The sequence below is a fragment of the Echinops telfairi genome, unplaced genomic scaffold (genome assembly GCF_000313985.2).
Source record: "Echinops telfairi isolate 266 unplaced genomic scaffold, ASM31398v2 ScPeMD7_2291;HRSCAF=2852, whole genome shotgun sequence".
Lineage (NCBI taxonomy): Eukaryota > Metazoa > Chordata > Mammalia > Afrosoricida > Tenrecidae > Echinops > Echinops telfairi.
Genome location: NW_022106189.1, coordinates 42,766,234 through 42,779,584, shown reverse-complemented (window position 1 = coordinate 42,779,584; position 13,351 = coordinate 42,766,234). Strand labels below are relative to the sequence as shown.

The 13,351-nt window shown below is 56.6% G+C and overlaps 1 pseudogene; it reads left to right on the top strand.

The window, feature by feature from the left end:
• Nucleotides 1-13,351, top strand: part of LOC115870670 — a 102,002-nt pseudogene that overhangs the window by 16,988 nt on the left and 71,663 nt on the right.

The following is a 13,351-nucleotide window of genomic DNA, read 5'->3' as shown; positions in this document are numbered from 1 at the left end:
AGACTCTGCAAGCATCTCAAGCACCTGGCAGTGGCCCCCTTCACCGGTGTGCTTTGGGGGATTCTGGAGCTGCATCTTGGCGATTGATTGTGGATGTCTGCCTGGGGCACAGACACAGAAGTAACAAGAACGATGCCAGCTTCGCCACTGCCAGTCTCCTGTATGCAGGACAGGCCTCAACAGATAGCTGGCCATGGACATGCTCTCTCCTCACACACGAGACTCCAGCAAAGTGACCCGGAACAGCTTCCTGGCAAGCGGGGTATTTCCTCAGAGTCCCCAACCCCACACATAATTCCACAGGTAAAGGACAGGAGGACTCCGCTCGACACACGCTCACGGGCACCTACTAGGTACCAGAGTCTCTTTTCTTAACGGAGCCCAGCAAAGGAGGCAGAGCCAGGGCGGCAACTGACCGATTAGCCGCCCTGGCAGGAGAAGAGAGGGGCCACGACTCGAACCGGATGTGGAAAATTACTCTTCTGTCCACAACACCCTGGAAAGGCTCGCAGGCTACTCCGATGCCCAGGAGGGTGTCAGGAGGCTGAGGGTACGTGTGGGTGGGTGGGCGGCATACTGGGGCCACAGCAGGACCACCCTCCTCCCAGCACCCGGTGGTCCCTCCACGGGCGACTTGCTAATTAAAAGCTCATGCCTGATCTCTTTGATTTCTTTCCATCCAGAGGAGGAATCTTGGCCAGGCTGCCTATAGCTCTTGGCCAGGGGCAAGGAGCCGGGGTTGGCACACACAGAAGTGGCATCTCACAGGGCTGGGGGGAAGGTGTGTGTGAGGCTTTCATCTCTCGGCTGCAGTTAGAGGTCTCTCGAGCTCGGAGCCCCGGCGACCTCAGCCACCACAGGGCATCACTGGCGAGAGTGTCCCGTCTGGAGCTGGCACGGGGACCGGCGGCGGGACCCGTCTGCACTGGCACTCGAGACAATGCCCCTTTCTGGTCCAAGGACAGGCAGGCATCCTGGCTGGCCAGCAGTGCCACAGAGCAAACAGCCCAGTCGGCCTGCCGGCCCAGCTTTCAGCGTTGTTGCTTCTGCAAATACTGCCCTGGGTCCTGTTCCCCACCATGGGGCCAGCGTCCCAGGGACTGCCTGCTGGGATGCATGGCCAGCACAGGGGCGACCGAGGCAGCTGAGCAGAGGCCTTGGGGAACAAAGTGAGGTTGAAGCCAAGGAAGCACAGGCCTGGTGGGCTGGGCCCAGGGGCCAGCTGAGCACGCGTCCGCGTCTCTGCAACGTTACTTGACCGTTGCCCCACTACTGGAGTCCCCCGCGGCACTCAGCTGAAGAGCCGGTCACGGTCACCGCTTAAAGGAAGCCTTTTCCGTCCCCAGCGGGAGACTGGAACAAAGCGGGGCCGATGCCCCACCCTGGCTGGGAGGTTCAGGGTGCCACCTCAAGTAAGAATTCAAACCCTCGGCCATGCGTTGATGCTGACTCACAGAGACCCTATAGGGCGGGGCAGAACTGGCCCTGCGGGACCCAGACTGAAACTGTTGATGGGAGTAGAAAGCCCATTTTTTCTCTCAGACCTGCTGGTGGTTTTGAACTACTGGCCTTGTGGCTGGCAGCTTGGCCTGTAACCGCTATGCCACCAGGGCTTTGACGCTCCTATGAACTGCCCCAGCCCAGCCCCCAAACATGCCCAGAGAGAGGGGGGGACAGGGAGGGACAGAGGCGCCTGGCCCACTGTGATAAGATGTAGAAGGAGACCCCAAATCCAAGAAGCATTGATGGCATTGTGGGCTGGGTGTTGGGTGCAACCACAAGGTCAATGGTTCAAACCCACCAGCTACTCTGCAGGAGAAAGATGAAGCTGTCTGCTCCCATGAAGATCTGCAGCCTCTGAAAACCCTGAGCAGGCGCTCTGCTCTGCCCAATGGGCTCACTCTGAGTAGGGGCCGATGGCGTTAGGGTTGGGTTTGAATGGCACCTGCAGACGCACACCAGGCCCCGCCAAGCTCTACCTGCTCTACAGAGGCCAAGGGACTCTGGGCCACGCCAACATTCTCTGCAGTGGGAGGCGTGTCTGCACGGCGCTGCCAAGGCTTCAGAGCTGATGGGGGGAGCCGGAGGGGTCACTGGAAGGAAACCACCCTTCCCCACCTCCAGGGGCACAAGGTCAACACCTCCCCTTCCCAAAGTGGGTGCCAACTCTACCTAGAACAGCCCCTCTACAAGCCAGGCCTCAGGAGCCACAGCACCCCACCCCCCACCCCAAGCAATGTCCTCCTTCACCCCTCACTGTGGCTGCCTCTCACTCTCCTATTTCTCAGACAGGATGCTGGCCTCTCGGTGGCCACATAAGAACAAGCACTTCCCCAAGGGGGGAGGGGGGCTGTGCTCGCTCTTAGGGCGGGTGGGGATCCTATGACACACATACACAGGACACGGGCACGGGCATGCACACACATGCACACAGGCTGCCTGAACACGGAGGGTAAGAGGACACGCAGTTGTTCCAAGGGGGCACCCCAGCACGGTGGCCTCGGCCCTGCCCAGGCCTCCATCCCCCGCTCGCCACCCCTGCCCTGCAGGAACCATTTCCTTGCTGGTGATGCAATCTCACAGACAGACAAACACACAGGGGCCTCCAGCTTGTGTCCCAGACCCACTGGGAAGTCGCCCAGGGCCGGGTCGCCAAACACCAGCCCTGGGAGAACCCATGCAGGACTCGGCGCTTCCTGGGGGCTGTCCAGGAAAAGCGGGAGGGAGTGGTTGGGTAAAGAATTTCCCAAGGGCCCTGACCAGGGCCCTGACCTCGGCATCGGGGGGGAAGCCTGGTGAGGAAAGAACAAATGTGGCACTCAGGGCCCGGTGTCTGCACGGCTGGCGGCGTCCAGGCCAAAGGTCCCACGTGGAATGGGGCTGGCTCCGCACTTGTGCACTGCTCAAGCCGTCCAGCTCCTGCTGGCCCAAGGGCAAGATGTCAGGGGCCAGTTGGGGCAGGGGCACCAGCTCAACGTCAGGGCCTCAGAGTGCTGCTAGGTGGGTTCAAACCACCCTCCTGCCTGTTAGCCAAGCACGGGCTCAATAAACAAGAGTGACTAGGAGTCCCTGTGGTTCAGTGTGTTATGTGTTAGGCTGCTAAACCCAAGGTGAGCAGTTTGAAACCACCAACTGCTCCATGGGAGAAAGACGAGGCTTGCTAGTCCCACAGAGTGACCGTCTCGGAAACCTCCGTGGTAGTTCTACCCTGCCCTCCAGAACTGCTACGAGTCGGCATCAACTCAAGGGCTGTGAGTCTTTGTAATCATGATTCGAGTGGCTGTTGTTAGAGATCCACTATTGGTCTCTAACTCGAGGACCCACGTGTTGGCTCACACCCACTCCCCACCGGTAGTGGGCGTGCCAGGCCTCCTAAGGATGCCCAGGGAGGGTAGATCGAGTGTATCTAGGCGTGCCTGAGGTCCTTCAAAGGGCCTGCTTCTCCCAAGTAGGGCAAGTCTTCTTGCGGCAAGGAGTTATGTGCCTCCCTCAGCTCTTTGCAGCTGGCTAAAGCTGGAGGAGCCAGGCCTTCACGGGGGACAGAAGGACAGACTGCCCGAGCCAGAGAAAGGATTTCTCTTAATCCCAGAGAGCTATGCTCAGTCTCTGTTAGGCCTGCTGGTCCAGGCAGTGGGTGCTATTCAAGTACAGATGTATAGCTTCAGGAACTCTAGGAAACGTGTGTGTATGTAAATGAACCGTGTGTGTGCATGCGTGTGCATATGTAAATGAACTCCAGTGGAGCAGCAGCCGGGCACAATTTCCCGCGGCTCTTCTAGCCAGAGTCTCTAACTCCCACCAAACCACCTTTCCCTGCACAGGTCTGGTAAGAAGGGCGGGAGGGAGATACTGATTGGATTCACTGTGAGTAACTTCTAGCAGGATTCCCAGGAATATCATCCTGCTGTGTACAAAACGAGCCCTCTGAGAAGCAAGAGGAGGGATCTCATTACCAGCAAGAGGTGGGAGTGAGTGGAGCTTGTCCTCCAGACCCAAGGGAACCTCCTGGATCCAGGTGACCACAGTGACATCAGAGGAGCAGCAGCCGGAGCAAGTAGTGATGGACTTCCCAGGGAAGAAGCTGAGTGCCTCTGTGCGGGCAGCTGGCTTGTGGAGTGGGGGGGCCTCTGGGCACTTAATTCAGGAGCAGGGTTTGTTGACCCACGGAGCTTGAGCGGAATGCCTGTGGGCTGAGGCTCGCAGCAGAATGGTATGCCCTCTGGGCAGTTATTAGCAGACCGGAAAGAACTTGGTAACTGTCCTGAACTACCCGGAGCACTTCTCCCTGACGTTACAGCCTGTTAACTTCCTTAATAAGCCCTTTCATCATGGATGGTGTGTGTTCTGTGTAGCCATTGCAATGGATATTGGAACGAGAGAGAGAAATTATGAGAACACTAAGATACTACAGACAGCAGAGGCTAAGCACTCAGCTGCTAGAAAAAAATGTCAGCAGTTTGAGCCCACTCTACTCTGCCACTCCACGGGGAAAACATGAGGCTGTCTGCTCCTGTAAAGATTGATAGTCTCAGAAACCCTACGAAGGGTCGTTATAAGCCTTGGTGGTGTAGTGAGTGGGTTATGTGCTGGGCTGCTAACCACAAGGTCAGCAGTTCAAATGCTAGAACCACTCGGAAGAAAGATGAGGCTTTCAGCCCCTGAAGAAATTTATTATCTCGGATACCCAAAAGGGCAGCCCTGCCCTGCCCTACAGGGTCACTGAGAGCCAGAACTGTCTCATTGACAGTGTTTAGTGTGCTCATGGGAGCTAATGGTGCACTGGGCTGAGCATGGAGCTGTTCACCAAAAGGGTTGGCAGTTCAAGCCCATCAGCGGCTCCTCAGGTGAAAGATGAGGTTGTCTGTTCCCACAGATCCACAGCCTTGCAAACGTTCAACTCTACCCAGTCGGTGGTATTTTTAACGTTGAAATAAACTCAGGTAGCAAAGTCAACTGCCATTGCAGGGGGGGGCACCTGGAAGTCTAGGAGGCTGGAAGGATGGGGCTCGGGGTAGAAGTGACCCTGAGGTGCAGGACAAGGAACCTTTTTGTCCACTGCCTTTCCCGGCCTCCTCTGGCCTCCTGATTGGCTTCTCTATGTGGCCACGCAAGGGGCCCCATCTGACAAACTGCCCACGAAATACAATCCCACGTGGACAAGGTGGCTCCTAGCTTAGTCCCTGGCAAGTATTCACTTCTGTCGTCTGTTCCCCAGTGACAGATCATAGGGACAGCGCTGTTCTGGGCAACCCCGTCGCACACACGGGGTGGCCATGAGCTGGAGTGAACTGGACACACAGCGGAGCTGGGTGGCCATGAGCAGAGAGCCCGGAGCAGGGCACGTAAGGCAACCGGAAACCACACAGGACATGTTCGTGAGAACAGTGCCGTGTACCACACCTATCGAGAGAACCCCCAGGGCTAGCCCGGTGCAAAGGGTGTCCTGGGGGGGGGGGGCACAGAAGGTCCCTAGAGAATGGAGAACCTCTTGCCCAGGGAAGGAGATGGCTCGCTCAGCTACGCAAAGGGTAGGGGGCTGCAGGTAGTGACCTCATTCAAGGGGGTGTGATGAGGTGGAATCGCGCACAGTCCCGCAATCCGGGTCGAGAATCTGGAACTTCTTCCATAATGCAAGCGGCAGCTATGGTGGGTTTTAAGCAGAGAAGCGAGGGTTCGGCTAACTCAAGCCTGCAACAGCAGCATAGCTGCCTGCACTGGTAAAGGGCTCTTGTTTGCATCCGGCCCTGCCTACATCTGCTCCACGCCTCCAGCTTACAACAGCCAGGTGGGGACCCTGGCAGGGCACTGGGCTGTTGACCACAAGGTCAGGAATTTGAAACCACTGGGATGGGGGTGGGGGTGGGGGTCTCTGCATGAAAAATATGAGAATTTATGCTCCCGTAAAGAAACCTACCAGGCAGTTCTAGCCTGGTCCTATAAGGTCTCTGTGTGCCAGCATCAACGGATGGCTCTGAGTTTGAAACAGCTACGGAGGAGCCCTAGTGGTGCGCCAGCCAAGCCCCTGGAAAGAAAGACGTGGCCATGCCTGCTTCTAGACATCAAACCCAACCCCAAGCCCGCCGCTATCGCCTCTGACCCACAGTGCCCCTGTATAGGGTTTCTGAGCCTCTCGGTCTTTCCAGGAGCAGACAGCCTCATCATTCGCCTTTCCCCCCAGCAGCGGCTGGTGGGTTTGAACAGCCAGCTTTGAGCCCAGCAGTCCAGTGCCCATCCCGGCACATGGGAACCCAGAGGGGCAGTTCTACTCTGTCCTGTTGGGTCTGTGCAAGTCGGAATCAACCAGCTGCCCGGCCCTTTGCGCTCAGCTTCCAAGGGCTCATGCTGAGACTCCGGAGAGCACCCACACAAGCCCTGGGAGGGTGGGATGTGTGGGGTGGGGTCCAAGGATGTTTATTTCCGCCAGGAGAATGCTCCTGGTGATGGCCTGCCAGGGACGCTGCATCACAGTCACTCCAGGGCTCGTCCCAACTGATGGGACATCTGGGGAAGCAGAGACTCTGACCCTGGGAATCCGGGGCAGCTGAGGCTCTGGCCCCCAGAGCACACTGGTCCCTGGGTTATCTAATCGGGTTTCCTGCACGTATGAATATAAATACTGTACCTCTGCCCCACCGTGAACTTGTAAATAGCCCGATTAGATCAGCTTTAATAGATCAGGTTTCCCAACACAGATGGACACTGTTACTCTTAGGTTGTTTCAAACGAGCGCAGTTTCCACTGGATTCGGGATAAAAATTAATGACCTTAAAAGGAATCCACTTGTCTGTGGGCACCTAAAAAATGTCCTTTAATCGGATAATACTACCACCCTCGACAGCAGCCAGAGTGCTGGTTGGCGCTGCTGTCTGCCATTCGGCCCATTCACCCGAGCCCAGCCCTCTCCCTGAAGGAGGCTGCTCCCCTGCACGCTGGGGGCGGGGTGGGGGGTGGGTTTAGCATCTGCGGGGCTTGGCTTCAGTGGCACTGCCTCCCTGAAGTCACTGAAACCAGAGAAACCCACAGGATTGGGACCAGAGGAAGGAGGGAATCTTCGCAGGCTGCGGTCGGAATCAACTTCTGACCCCTAACAGGCTATCCTGGGAGGGTGCAGAAGGCACCCTCGCTCGATGGGCTTAGGAGGTGGGAATGCGGTGCTGCTCGTAGGCCCAGGTACTGCTGAGGGCATGCTCACAAGGGTGCTGGAACTGATTCGCTGGGGCCAACCAGGGGGGCCAGTTCTTGGCAAAGACCATTCCTGAGACCTGAGCCCACCTCCACTCCTCCAAAGAGCCCCCAGTGCCAGTCAATTCCAGCACCGAGTTACTCTACCAGAGAACTGCTCCCTGGGGCTTCTCAGGCTGCAGGCAACCTCATCTCTCTCCCGAGACATGGCTAGTGGAATCCAGCTGCCGGCCCTCTGATTAGCAACCCAAAGCTTAACTCAGCATGCGCCACCCGGCCTCTCCACATCCCTTCCCTACCTAGAACGAGTCACTGCACCAACCTGGGCCTTGGCTCTCCCGTCTGGAAATGGGGACCATGGAAGCTCCTACCACACATGATTACAGGGGGGATGCAGAGAGCAGGTGAGCTCAGGGTGTCAGCACACTATCTACCCCCGTGAGCCCAGGGCAAATGTGCCTTCCTAGTGCTACTGTCTCACCCAGGGCTACACCCCAATGCCCACACTCTCCCTGAGACTGGTGTTACCCCAGCCTTGCCCTCGCTTACCACACCCTGAGGGGCCTTCAGTCCACTTGTCCCTCCCCACAGGACATCTTGTGGTCACAGGGAGGGAAACAGCTCACTCCCCACCCTGCTCAGAAGGAGCAGCTCCTGAAGGACTGTCTCATCCCTTGACCAAGCTTCCACGAGACCCCCATGTGGCCTAGTGGTGAACTCCACATGCCGAAGCCCACAGTGCCCCCTCTGGAAGCACTCCACAGAAGGCAGGGCAGGGCGGAATCTGCGGCCTGAGCCACCCTGGCCTGCTGATCCGACACAGACCAAGGATGTGTGCAGAACCCGGGTGGGCGGTCCTTGCCCTACATTCAGCCTACCCACACTCAGCTCGGGGCCTGCTACAGACTGAAGGAAAAGTGGACCATTCGGCAGCGGCAGCAGTTCTAAAACCCTGCCCCTTAGGCATTGGGGGGTGGGGCAGGGGAGGATTCTTGTGAAGGGAAAAGAGGATTCAAAACAATAAGGATTGACGAAAGTATGTTTTAAAAAAACAGAAAAAAACAGGCCCGGATTTAGGAAAGGGCTGGGGTAAGCCCCTTGGGATGGAAGCGCTTATTGTTCCGAAGAACAAAATTCCTGGTTGTGTTGAGCTTCCGTCTTTTCTCTTTCGCTGACTGTTTTACAATCGAGTTTCTCACTCACAAAACTAACTTTCCATGTTTCGGCGGAGCCCCTCCCCTTTGTGAAGTGTCTTTTGTATCTCTGAAGATCCCTATGGCTCTGACCGATCCTCACTACCACCCCTCAGGGGGTTCTCCAATACAGCCTCAGACTCCTCAATCCTCTGCAATGTCCCCCCACCCCAACCCTGAATGACACCCTCGCCTGTGCCCCGATGGTTCCCCCCGCCCCCCTCCGGCAAGTGTAGAATCCTGACAGCCAGGGGCTCAGTTTGACTTTGCTTCTCAATTTCAGGCACTAAGGAGGTGTTGTGACAAGCAGGGCAATCACACCTGCATCTGGCTGACGGCCCCTCTCCCTTTGGCTCAGGTGTTTGCTTATTTCCGGTCAAGACCACAGCTGTAACCACCAAGCCCGGTTCCTGCAGATGGGGAGGAAGGAGCCCTTCAGCCAGCCAGTGACTGTGAACACAACCAATTCGAGACACCCCACTCCCCCAGGGCAGGGCAAGGGTGTGGCTACGAGCTGGGGGGCCAGTCAAGGTGTATCCCCTCTGCCCGTGGGCAAGAATGGGGAGCGATTTCTGCACCAAAGATTGGGAAGTGTTCCCAGGTGCCTTTGGCTGCCCTCCGAAAACAGGGTTCAAAGCAAGGCCCCAAACCGGTTCAAACCGGTTCGGCCTTAGCCCACACATTGAAACTGGAACAGACTCCCCGCTTGGTAAGATGTGGGGAGCACCTGAACGACAACAGGAAGGGGAAATGAGACTTGTAAGCAGGGTGGAGAACCCTTTAAGAGGCGAAACACAGCAAACAGGATGGGGGCACTCGTTCAAAGCAGCACAGTCAGACGCCTTCTTTGAGCTGGGCACCGTTGTCTCTGACTCTGCGGCAAGCACCCTGTACTCGCTCTAAGAGGGCGCTCTCTGTTTTTTAGCGGGGCTGCGACCCTATCATTTCAAATAACTGGTTATTATACTTTCATGGCAACCAGGCCCCTTGTCCTGTGATTTCCAAAGTAATTAATGTTTATCTGATTTCAAGGGGATGTTCATCTTTATGCCGGCTCATTCTGACCACCTCAAGGACACGGGGTGGGTTGGGGGTGGGGGTGAGCACTGCGACTCTTCGCACCATAGAATCCCACCTTCTCGAGGTCCCCATCAGTGAGCTTCTCTGGACCCTGGGAGCCTTGACTCTGGGGCACGACCATCCTCCCTTTATTTTCCCCTCCCTTGAGCTTGAGCTCAGGTCTCTGTGGTTCATGTACACGTTCAGCTGTAAACTTTTATATTATTGGAATAGTTTGTCGACCCCTTTAGAGTTTGGGCTGCATCAATTGTTTAAAGGGGAGTGGGGGTGGGGGATATGGGAGAAGGCAGAATATTTCTCATTAGGAATGTCCGAGAAGTTCAAGGGGATAGGGCTGCAAGGGCCACAGGTGAGTCCTGCTTAAAGGTCAATGGTGTGATGATGTGACGCAAGGCCGTGGCTCACAGGAGGCGGGTAAATGCCGATGCGCGTGGCCATGACCATCGCTGGACTACAGCGTCCTCTGCATGGGGCACAGTGCACACGCCTCACTCCTTGCTAGTGACGTCATGTGCAGGGAAAAGCCTACCACGTTCACAGCTGGGAGCACTCCCCACGGCTGCCGTAAAAGCAAGCATTCCAATGGTGTGCTGAGAGCAGCGCAGAAGTCATGGAGCCTGGGAGAAGGTCAAGTACACTGAGAATGACACATGTGAGCGCTTCAAGGCACCACGGAGGTGGGCGACCTTGGGCAGCGGGCCTGACCTTCCCGCGCCCCAGCTCCTCCGGTTTTAAAAAGAAAGGGGGCTCAAACTTTACAACAGGACGAGTCTCCAACATAGGTGTGCAGAACAGTCCTGCTTCTGATAACCAAAAAGGGGACCCCATCCAAATGTCCATCTGCAGGCAGCTAAATGATGGGGTGCCCCTGGGGTGGGACATCATTCGGCCCCGGGAAAAAACAAAGGACCGACACGCACTACCACACAGAAGTACCCCCAAAACGCTGTGCTAAGTCAGAAAAGTCAGACTCAAAAGGTCACCGGTTGCATGATTCACCTTACAGGGGCTGTCCAGAACTGACCGACCCACAGGGACAGAGGGAAGGCTCGTGGTTGGCAGGGGGGAAGGCAGAATAAGGAGCAGCTGCTTGAAGCGTAGGAGCCCTGTCGTGGTGATGTGTTTGGGCTGCAATTCAAAAGGTCAGCAGTTCGAAACCAACCAACCCTCAACCCCCCACGGAGAAAGACAGGGCTGTCTACTCTTGTACAGAGTTGCAATCTCTCTCGGAAACCCACAGGGGCAGTTCTACTCTGTCCCGTAGGCTTGCTATGAGTCAACACTGACTTGACAGCAGTGAGTGTGGTTTGGGGGTTTGATGAGTACGGGGTGTCCCTTTAGGTTGAAGAATGTTCTGGAATGAGACAGAAGAGATGCACTGGGTCAGCGACATGTTCACTGCAGAACAGTTCCTTTTATGGTGTGTGTGTGTGTGTGTGTGTGTACACACACACACACAGAAACCCATGAAGTGCAGTGAATCCAGAACAAGAACAATAGCAAGAGAACGGAGCACACTGGGGACTGAAAGCTAGCCTAGGAGCAGAGCATGCAGTACGTTTCGGTCCAGGGTACGGCGGGACTTGAGAATGGTGGGAGAAGACAGCCTTGTCCAGTGGCCCCAGCTTATGACAGGGATTCATCTCAAGGGTACCATTCTGACATACGCCAGCACGCGACATCTGCTTTCTGATTTCACGACTGTTACCTTTTCATCGGTACTGTCTTGATGCGCCGGGCAATATTGTGACCGCGGAGACCGTGGATGGGAGCACTGAACATTTGAGAATGACAACGTCAGCAAATGGCACGCCCGAACCTATTACTGACGACAGGATGCACCCCCGAAATAAATAACTAAACAAACACCCCGGGTGGTCACTAAGTGCTGTTTGTCTCAACTGGACTCCGTGGCACATGCCGGATACTCGCTGTATTCAGAGGGAAAGAAAAAGCAGGCCGCGGGTGGCACGAGAGTCAAATGCCAAAATTCTACTCTACATTGACCTAAGTTACAGGTTGGAATAACTTTCTCTTATGCCAAATCATAAAGGCAAACCAAGAGCCTTAAACCAAAATCACTGCCACGACTGGCAGCCACCCCACAGGGCAGAGTGGAATGAGCAGTGGGTTTTCCGAGACGGTACAGCTTGACGGGAGCGGAAAGCATCGTCTTACTCCCGTGCAGTGGCTGATGGGTTTGAAATGTTGACCTTGCAGCTAGCAGCCCCAGTTTGCAACCCACAACTATGCCACCAGGGCTAAGATATTCAGATGCCCACAGAAAAATTAAATACAGTGACCCGTCAATACACACCCTGAACATGAGCTTTCCAGAGTGAGATGGAACGAAGACTTACTGGGGACCCTGGGCCAGTTCACATCGCTCTAAGGGGCTCAGAGTCCACCTGGACCGGGGCGCGTGTGTGGTCACCAGGGTGCATTCCCGACAGGCCGTGCCACAAGGAGTGGCCTGACCGCAGTCGACCCAGAGCGAGAGGCAGAGAGCAGGGACCCATGTGGAAAACAGCTCCGCCTGTGGGAGTCATGGAGAGACACTCAGCAGGTAGGTGTGTGTGTGTGTGTGTGTGTGTGTGTGTGTGTGTGTGTTGGGGTCGGGTGGGTGTGGGGGGCCCAGAGGCAGCTCCAGGTGCCCTGGCCCATGCTCAAGGCCCTTCGTAGGCAATCAAAGCAATCACCCAAATGGCCTCAACCCTCATCGAGCAGGGGGCCAGCCGTGTGCTGCCACCACTGCCTGTCTGTTGTCCCTGCAGGGGGGTTCTGACGCTGGAAACTATGCCACCGGTGTTTCAAATACCAGCAGGGTCACCCAAGACGGACCCGTTTTAGCTGAGCATCCAGACCAAGACTGACTAGGGAGGGGTGCCTGGCAGTCTAGCACCCTGGGCATCACATGGAAATGCTGTCTGAGAGAGGCGGCCCCTGGACGGGCAGGCACTCAAAAGACAGTGGCCACAACAGGGAGCGTGAGCAGATTCACCGCCGTGAGAATGGAGCAGGGCCGGCCAGGCAACACTGGGCGCCGCTGGACGTGTGGTCGTTGTGACTCAAACCCAACACAGAGGCTCCGGCTAACTCCACTGCCATATACAAAGGGGCCAGCTCTGCTCCAGGGAACAGAGGCGGCTTCCAGACAGTGCATGCACTCCCTCGGAACCTATCTACTGAGCATCTACCCTGCCAGGCCAGGCCCTGTTCTGAGTGCTGGGGATACAGTCGGAATTTAAAAACAAAACAGAACGCAGACACAAACCCTTGCCTTGCCTGCCTGGTGGGAGGAGACTAAACAAAACAATGAGAAAAACACAGTCTGTTCCATGATGCTAAGCGCTAAGAGTGGGGGAAAGAAGGCCCCTCGGGGTTGAGGATGAGAAACAGCACGGGGTGAGATGTGGAGGGGGGTGAGGGGGCTGCACGTGCGATGCGGTGGCCATGGCCGCTCTACCAGGTGACCTCTGCACACAGGGGTGGGGCGTGCCCGGCAGGTACAGGTGCTAAGTGCCAGCGAAGGGCTTCCAACCTCAGCCTACCTGACCCACCCGTCTCCATGCCTCTCCACTGTGCCACCCTGCCTGTGCTGACAGGCCTCGGGTGATGGTGAGTCACTGAGTGACCCTGGAAAGGCCACCATCCCCATCCAGCGCCAGGCCAGACCTGCTCCGGCCCTCCCCTTCCCCCCCTAGTTCTCAAACAGGACCACAGCAGCAGGGGGCAGGATACCCCGCCCTGCCCTCTGCCCCCTTCCTCGGAGACCAGCTGGTTTGCAGACCTGCAGGCGGGGAGAAGGGGGACCCCATCGAGGACCCTGTTCAAAACAAACCGTGTGCTGGCCAGCGTTGGTGAAGACCGTCGGTGCCCGTCTGCAGCCCTGTGCA